Here is a 7,517-nt window from a genome sequence, read left to right as displayed (position 1 = left end):
CTCGTCTATTTTTGGGGTGCCGTGACTCCGAGAGAGAAAGACCTGCCGATCTTCTGTAAATATTACAGCCTAGGAAATCTTACAGGGCAGTTCTACTCTGTCACACGGGGTCGCTATGAGTTTTTGGCACACAGCAGACAACAGCCTGGGAAACAAGAAAGCTAATGGCTGGCTCCTAGAAAAGCTAGACAAACCAGAGAATTTGTGAGTCTGGGGTCTCCCAGTTTGAAGTGCCTGGGGAGGGGGCATGAAGAGCGAGAGAGTCAGTGAAAGGAAGATTCTGAGACCTAGTGAAACCTTTAGAGAAAATTCATCTGGGCAGTGTGGGAGCAGGGGGGTAATCGGAAATAGGTGGTCAACACAGAAGAAGTGTAATGGTCTGTTTCAGATCCCTCCATCACTGACATTACAGCTCACTGTAATGACAGTCCTGATGTATATCCTTAGAATGGCCTCAAAAATTAAAAAAGGAAAACATAGATGCAATTTTCCAGCACCAATGCCAAAACCTGAGATGATTTTTTCCTCTAGTTTTAGAGGCAGAAATATGGAGGCGGGGGACCTCCCCACTGAGAATTAGTGAAAAGCAATTTTATCCCCATCAGTTCTCAGATCCCAGTGAGGGTCAAGACAGTGAAGAGAAGATAGAGAGGCGTTTGGTGCTCCTATTGCAGAGCAGCAGAGTCCTTGCATTTCACCCCTAGCTCACAGCTTTCCTCTCCAACCTGAACTAAGCACCTGAGTCTCAGGTTCTCAGGTCTTGAGCCATCAAGAAGCCTCTTGATAATGCTCAGGACACGAAGGAGTCCTGGGAAACTAGCATTGGTGAGGGCAGTGATGCAGTGTAGAGGAAATGGGTTGAGAAAATGCTCACAGTTGGCTCAGCTGCACAGACACCCAGTGCCATAGAGGTGGTGGCTGGGCTTCTTCATTGGTTCCTTTATAGGCTGGTTGGCTCATCCCAGAGGCCCTTCACTCTAGCTAACAGTCTTCACTGAGAACTTGTCCAATCTTGCTCCAGAGTTGACTCTGTGGCCTTCCTCTCAATCATTCAGGTCTCAAAAAAAATGTCATTTCATCAGAGAGCATTTTTCTAACCACTTCAACTAAATTAAAGCCCTCTGTGTCTCCATCTTCTACAAAAAATATATCTGTATTGAAGAGTATCACTAAATTACTGCTGTACTGTCTATCTTCTCCCTAGAATGTACACCTCCTGAGGCTTTTCCTTTCTTGTTCTCCGAATGTATCCCCAGTGTCTAGGGTTAGATCAGGACATCTGGAATAAAGGTGGATTGTGGTAGAAAGAAAAAAACGGGCTGGAGGAGACAGATATGAATTCCAAATGATTAGTCTGTTAGGGAAAAGCTAAATGGTATTATGTTATTTTTTCAATTTAATCCCAGCTCTAAGAGAGGTAAAAGAATGAGCTAAAGGAATCTAATAATTACAGGCAGGTAGGACAACTCATCGATTCCAGCACAAATCTGTTTTCCTCATGCTATAGGACGAATTAACAAGTGTTCTGTCCTCCCAACAGTAAAATGAAGACTAAGGACATGGATAAAATTAAAATAATTTCATAGTGTGGCATCTCTCACACTTAGCACTGTTCAATTTAAATATATCAGAAAACATAATTTGTATAGGACATTAGCAAACAAATCAAGTTATATTCAGTATTTTGAATCTTAATAATATCTTAATTGCTTTATTCAATATGACAACCTTGAGATCTATTCATTAACATTCAATTTTTATTCAATGCTACACATTAGATTTTAAAAATTAATTTAATAATGAGAAAAATGAAGGGTGGTAAATTCTATTTCTTTTTACTAAATTATGTGCATACATGGATGTAATATTACTTATTAACATAGGAAATATAAACAAGGTGAAAATAGAAAATTGTATTAAAAGGAAACTTGAACACCAAATTATTTATCAAAAAATATTAATTCTTAATGCAAACATTAGAAAAATCTTTAAAGTACATTATCGGACTAATTTGAAAATAATGAAAATGATGTGCTGACAAATTTTGTAGCATTCCTCATAGTATATCTTAGATTTTAGATTTCAGTCTTAAATACTTTTCAAGTACAAATGATTAAATAAGCTGTGCATTCAACAAAATAAGACAAAAGAAATACTGAAAAAGCAGAATAAACAGTAACGATAAGTGTGCTAATTCATTAATTAGAAAATGGCAATATTTGGCTGGTCTATTGGGAAAAAAGTTCAATCGCCAGTCAAAAAAAACAGATGGACTAAACCCAAACTTCTTTGTTCTTTTGCTCTTTCAGGCAAAACCAATTAGCGGATGCTGCGGTCCCACGTTTTAAAGTGTGTTAATAGAGTTTCCAAGTGCGTTAGGATAGTTGAAATGTTAATTTGTATTTTATGTAGCTGCTCCCCTGGGGGCAAAGAAGTAGGCAAAATGCCAAAGCTATGGCAAGGAGAGAACAGTTCTGAAAGGGAAGTGAAGCGGAAGACGGTCGTCTAACTACAATCCTTGGGAGTGTCGGTCAAAACTTTGCCAGTCCTGTCGTATGTGGAACTATTTAAATAAAAAAAAAAAAAAATTCATTGTCCTCGAGTACTATCCGACTCAGAGCGACCCTGCAGGGCAGAGTAGAACTGACCCATAGAGTTTCCAAGGAGCGGCTGGTGGTTTCCAACTGCAGACCTTTTGGTTAGCAGTCTGAGTCCTTAACCACCGAGACACGGGGGCAAAAATGCCAAAAAACTCAAATTTCCTACGTTTCAAAGACGTCCAATGTTTCCCTGACTTCTATGTGCCCATAAAATTAAAAGCTAGAAGATAAAAATATATATATATGAAAACAATGTTTTCTTCATCTGCATTCAAGTGCGAACCTCCGAGAAGTCAAGGGAAAGTCGCAGTCGCAGACCGAGGCAGAACGGAGGACCAAAGCTGGAGAGTAAGTGACCAGGTACAATTTCCGCCAACTCCGGCGCTCTTGGCTATTTTGAATAACTGGTTTTTTCGGGAATAAATATTACAGGGTGTTCCAGGACCATGCGGATCTCCGGGAGCCCCACAGCCACCGCCTTGGTGGGGCCAGAACGGGACTAAGGGTGGAACGTCTCCAGGACTTCTCAGAAAATAAAACATTCAAAAAAAAAAAATTTTTTTTTTTTTTAATGCGGGGAGCTACGGTAAAACGGGAACCCGGAGGCCGTTACCCTGAGAAAGCCCTAGGCTGACACAATTCCACTTTTGAGATACTTTAGAAAAGAAGGAACTCCGTCCCAGCTGCAAGTAAGTACAGCTATCTCAGAACGCTCTGGGTATTTTATCTCCGAGAGAAAAGTGATTAACACCTGCAGAAGCGCCACGAGCAAAAAAAACTTCTAGATTGAGAAAAGACTGCCCTCTCTGAGGCTCGAACTCAGGACCTTCAGATTATGAGACTGACGCGCTGCCCACTGCGCTAAGAAGGCAGTCCGGTTTTACGCTTGGGCTAGATTCTGAAGGAATTACGTTCTTTCTGTCTCCAGGACAAGTTATTTTCCAGATTTCTTGTCACTGGTTCTTGAAGATTATTTCCTAACAAACTTGTGTGAATGCCTTTTTAGCTGGGCGCTCCACAGAATCTTAGACCCGTCAGACGTGGTGTTTCCGCTGAGCAATTGTGCCTGACCTCCAGATAGTGTTTTTCCTCTTATTTTCTATTGATTTGGAGCTTCATTCCCTCAGAGGTATCAAGCGATCTTTTACCTCCCATAGTCTCCTCTCTTGGTATAGGAGGCCCTCACTAAAACATTAGTAGAAAGAATGAATGACTAGCTGCCAAAACTGTCTGCAATCTACACTTATCTTTCTTAATTTAAATCTGCATTTCCACCTAGGTCGTCTGAGATGTTCTCCTTTAAATTATCATGAACTGATTTTATGATGACTCACATGGTTTTTTCACTTCTGTGTACCAAAACCTGTCTTAAAGATTTTATTCACAGTTCGCTTGACCAAAAGTTAAGCGATGGCGCCCCCTTGTGTATAAGAGTAGAACTGTGCTCCCTATTGTTTTCAAGGGCCTATTCTTCTGAAGTGGATCGCCAGGTCTTTCTTCTGAGATGCCTCTGGGTGGACTCCAATCACCAACCTACTGGATAGCAGCTGAGCACATTAACCATTTTTACTACCCAGAGAATCCAAATGTGTGTTACTTACATGTTTAATAAAGCTGGGCTGAGCGTGTTAACTGCGCCATGTAGGGACTCCTCATTTCACTTAGTCTGTCTCAGTTTTTGCCATAAACATATACATTACTACCCTCATTTTACTGGTGAAATTGAGGCTCAGTAGAATCAAATTAAATCCACAGCTGCTAAGTGTCAAACCCAGACCTGGAAAGCAGATTTTCCTAATTCCTAAAAGTGTGATCTTTTCCCCACTTCAGGTAATGTTCTGCCCATCATTCTTACCTGCATCAGTACATTCACTAAGCAAATATTTAAAGAATCTTGGGCTCTTTAATTCATTCAGCAGACATCAATTCACAACCTGCCATTTGCTTGGCACCTGGGTTCAAAACTTGCAAGACATCCTTGATTCTTTCTCCCTCAAATCCCCACAAATACCATAGATCATCAGTCCTCAAAGTGTGATGTCCAGAAACACCTTCAGAATATCTGCAAGACCAATAGTGTTTTCATAATAATACCAAGACTTTATTTGCTATGAATAAAGCTGATGTACCAATAGTGGGTAAAGCTGCTGGTACCTCATATGGATCAAGGCAGTGACACCAGTGGTACCAATAGTTGGACCCATAACTGCCACACACTCGAAAAAGTAAATAAACAAAAGGCCAGTTTATTTAAGAATGTCCTTGATGAAACAGCAAAAAATATTAATTTTTTAAATCTCAATTTTTAAGTAAATGTCTTTTTAAAAGTCTGCATGATTAAATGGGAAATGCACAAAAAATACTTAAACTGTGTACCCAAATGTGAACTAAACTTTTTATTTTTTTCATGGAACATTATATTTATTTGAAAGAATAAGTAACAGGCAAAACTACAATTATTCACATTTCTTTATTTGACACATATTTTCTCAAAAATCAAAGAAGTGAGCCTGTCACTTCAAACAAAATAATTGACTGTATTTGTTTTCAATGATAAAATATTGACTTTCAAGTGAAAACTAGCATTTAGGAAATGTCATGAGTGTTTTCGCTTCCTTGACCTGTCATAACAAACAAAATACCACAAAGTGGGTAGCTTTAAAGAACAGAAGTTTATTGTCTCACAGTTCTGGAGGCTAGAAGTCCAAATCAAGGTATTGGCTATGTTAACTCCTTCTGTGGGCTTGGAGAGAGAACTGTTCCATACCTCTCTCCTAGATTCTGATGGCTGCCAGCAATCCTTGGAATTCCTTTGTTGCTTGTAGATGCACCTGCCCCCCTCATCCCGTGGAGTCTGCCTACCCGCTGTGTGTGACTTTTGTTTCTGTGTCTGTTCTCCCCTTTTATAAACTTACTCAGAAGGATTAGGAACCACCCTACTCCAGTATTACCTTGTTTAATTTAACTGTTTCCAGTAGAAAAACCCTATTTCAAACAAGGTCACGGTCACAGATACAGGACTTAGGACTTCAACATATTTGGGGGGGGAACACACTTCTTTCCATAATAATAATCTTACAGCTTCCCAGTAAACTGTATATTGAAATCTTTTCAACATTTAGAAGAGCTTTCAACATTTTCAAAAATTGGAAAATAAGACCAAGATATTACAAAATCACATATGATAAAAGAGCCAGTCGAAGTTACTGATATGGCTTCAGATTCCAAAATAACTAACCTTAAAGAAACTACCACCTGCTGAGTTTGGATGTAAAACCAGAAAAGAATGTCACCCAACTTATCTTCTTATCCTACTTACCCCATGACAGTAGCAGATATTTAAGCCCAGCAAACCCCTGAGTGAGAAATCTGAGAGTCATCATTGGCATTTTGATCATTCTCATCCCTCAGAACTAATTTCCAAGTCCTGTTCATTGTACCAGTTTAGCACCTCATAGCTTCTCCTTTAAATTTCCCATCTAAATTCAAGCCATCCAGTAATCTCACCATCCCTATTACAACTGCCGCCTAACTGGTTTCATGATCTACAATAAGCCTTTTATTAGAATGAGGGAGAAGTGACCATGAATGGTTAAATTCATTTTGTAAATTCACCTTTCAGTTTGTGGAGCTCTACACAAGATAGATAAGTGATATTTCACCAATATTCATTGGGTTTTTTTGTTGCTGTTTGTTTTGTCTTTTTTTTTTTTTTTTAAAGTAGGGAATGTTAGATTGTTCTTATGGATTAAGCAGTTGAGAGCCACATCAAGGGCATGGCAAACATTGTAGATAACTGCTATGAGGTAAGGACAGAGACATAGCTGCTCAACACACACAGACCCTTAGAAATTCATGTAAAGGTGATGTATGTTGCATCCTCTGCTCAGTGATATAGTTATCAACATATCAAAACCACAGGCAGGACGTTAGAATCAGAGTATTGGTTCGGAAGATGGATCTTAAGCTCTTGGTACTCAGTGGCATTTACTTATTTTGAGCTTTATTTTATTCCGTGGCTCACATTCTCACTATGCTTAGATCTTTTCATCATTTACCTTCTCATTGGGCCACCCCATTACCCTGTTTGAATGTGCTACCTCTGACCTGCTGCACTCCCCATCTCCTTTCCTTGTTTCGATTTCTCCATATTCTGTGTCACCACCACACACATTCTACCTGAACAAGTTATTTTGGGGTAATGATTGTCTCTGACTACCAGAAAAATCAGCTTTGGCGCAGCAGTGCTTTTTGCCTCTTTTGTTCATTTATTCAACTCATGGCCTTAGAATTTGCCTGGCACATGGTAGACATTCAATTAGTATTTGTTAAATTAAAGAATGCTTGAATGAATGAACTATAATACAGACAAGAAAGTGGAATGTGATTCAGAGGAGGAAGATTTACAGAAGCAGGAAGTTTTTCATTAAAAAATTAGCATTTGTACTGATCTTAGAAGTATAAGCTGGGTTTGATCTATGAATAATTAGTTTTGAAGTGAAGAAAAACAGAGAGGAGAGAAAGAAACTTCTTGAGTACAAAGCATGAAGATAAGCAGATAAGGGACGTGGAGAGGGATAAGCAATGTGTTCATTTTCTCTCAGGTTAAACAGGCATGAAAAAAGTAGTTGAAATGTCGATGGGGAACTGAAGGCCAGGGCCATCTGAAATAATTCCCGTATTGAACCCTTTATATTTATTTTATATACTGCAGAATTAAAACTGATTATTATGATAAAAAAAAAAGATAGTATTGTCATATTAGTACATTTATTCGTCTGTGCCATATTCATTGACACTCTTCCCTTAGGTCACTGAAATGCACGCAGTAACTGAACTGCTTCATGCTGGTTTTTACCACAGTACCTTTGCTTGTGCTTTTCCCTCTGCATTGCTGTCTCCCCTCAATCTTCTTTT

At 39.1% G+C, this 7,517-nt stretch overlaps 1 non-coding gene across 1 annotated transcript; it reads right to left on the bottom strand.

The window, feature by feature from the left end:
* Window positions 1–3,398: 3,398 nt before the first annotated feature.
* TRNAM-CAU (transfer RNA methionine (anticodon CAU)) lies at window positions 3,399–3,471 on the bottom strand. The gene has a single exon. It is a non-coding gene; the product is annotated as a tRNA-Met (tRNA).
* Window positions 3,472–7,517: the final 4,046 nt, after the last annotated feature.

The sequence above is a fragment of the Loxodonta africana genome, chromosome 1, assembly GCF_030014295.1.
Source record: "Loxodonta africana isolate mLoxAfr1 chromosome 1, mLoxAfr1.hap2, whole genome shotgun sequence".
In the NCBI taxonomy this organism is placed as follows: Eukaryota; Metazoa; Chordata; class Mammalia; order Proboscidea; family Elephantidae; genus Loxodonta; species Loxodonta africana.
Note: the sequence above shows the minus strand (reverse complement) of the source record. Positions and strands in the feature narration are given on the sequence as shown.